The following is a 1,495-nucleotide window of genomic DNA, read 5'->3' on the forward strand; positions in this document are numbered from 1 at the left end:
TTATTTTTTTTTTTTTTTTTTTTTTTTTTTTTTTTTTTTTTTTTAGCCTCTATACATTGTCTGGCCTCAGGTATTTGTTATAGCAGCATAAAATGGTTTTATGAAATAATGGCTGGTTTGGAATAGAACAGAGAATGTGATCTTTTGTGACTTGAAATTTTGCACCATTTTCAGGTGAAGGCTGAGATGATGGGAGAAGTTAGCATCACGGTAGTATTACTAGGCACTGACAGTAGACTCTGCCTCTGGGTGCAAGTAAAACTGAAAATTGAAAAAAAACTTTGATAATCTTCATGATTTTCATTTCATATTTTCATTTCACATAAGGTAGTGTTTCCTTGACTGACATGAAAATGAAATGCTTTTGATTATGAAAAAATAAAAGTAAGCCTTGGGGAATGTAATTATTCACTTATGATTGTATTTTTTAACTAAATAGAATTTAAGCTACCACTAATGAAAAATACAATTTTAATGGATTCTACTGCAAGCTTTCCCAGTTAATATCTATAGGATTATTTTCTCAAGTATTATAAATGTGATACATAAAATATGATTTTAGAATTTGAAGTTATAGTAAAGTAAAATTGAATACTGTCAGTCATTCTATGTTTTATTTGCAAGATTGTGATATTTTAACGTCTTTGTTTCTTAGCTCCAATTTTTGTATCTATAAAAAAAGGCATTTTACTTGTTCGTGCCATTTCCCCCATGCTCTTGTTCTGTTATTCTACATTGTAGTATAGTCTAGGAATATTTTCCTAAAGTTTACTTAATTAGTTTTTTAAAATACTGATTTGGTATTTTTACCATTAGGTATGTTTCTAATTAATCTTTATAACCACCAGAAAGTTGGTACATTCATTTCTATTCTGGTAAATGTGACTTTTAAATAAAAGAGATGTATTGACATTTTTTTTTCCTAGCCAGGAGCATAATAAAAGACATAATCAGAACATAACCTAGAAATCTTTGGCTCCAACTATGTATTTAATTCATTATCTCAGGGTTATTAGCATATTTTATAAAACAAATACTTTTAAAAAGATTTTTCCAACTTCAAAGTAAAACTTAATAAGGCACAGGAAAAGTCAATATAGAGATCATGTTAATTACTGTAATTTAGAAGCAGTGATGTTCAGGTTTTAATTAGATGAATGTGCCTCTCTTTTTCCTGATTATGCCTTATGTTTATTTGGAAACATTGCAGGGTTATATCCAAACTCAAATCTGTAAAGTGCAAATGACCATAAAAAGAGACAGTGATGTTTTTCAGTGTGTGAAATATAACACAGAATGCTTCAAGACAGAAATGTTTTGATTTTAAAAAGCTTATTTTATATATGTGTGCATGTTGCTTCTTGAATAACTAGGCATTGTGGATACATAAAGATCCGTTTCGACTTCTGGTACAGACAGACAGAAGGACAGACACACTACACTACACTACACACACACACACACACACACACACACACACACACACACACACACA

The 1,495-nt window shown here is 29.9% G+C and overlaps 1 protein-coding gene across 2 annotated transcripts in view; it reads right to left on the reverse strand.

Annotated features, from left to right (window-relative positions):
• Epha6 (EPH receptor A6) overlaps nucleotides 1–1,495 on the reverse strand; it is a 979,971-nt gene that overhangs the window by 393,968 nt on the left and 584,508 nt on the right. The window lies entirely within an intron of this gene.

Source organism: Psammomys obesus, unplaced genomic scaffold, assembly GCF_907164565.1.
Source record: "Psammomys obesus unplaced genomic scaffold, mPsaObe1.curated_primary_1811, whole genome shotgun sequence".
In the NCBI taxonomy this organism is placed as follows: Eukaryota; Metazoa; Chordata; class Mammalia; order Rodentia; family Muridae; genus Psammomys; species Psammomys obesus.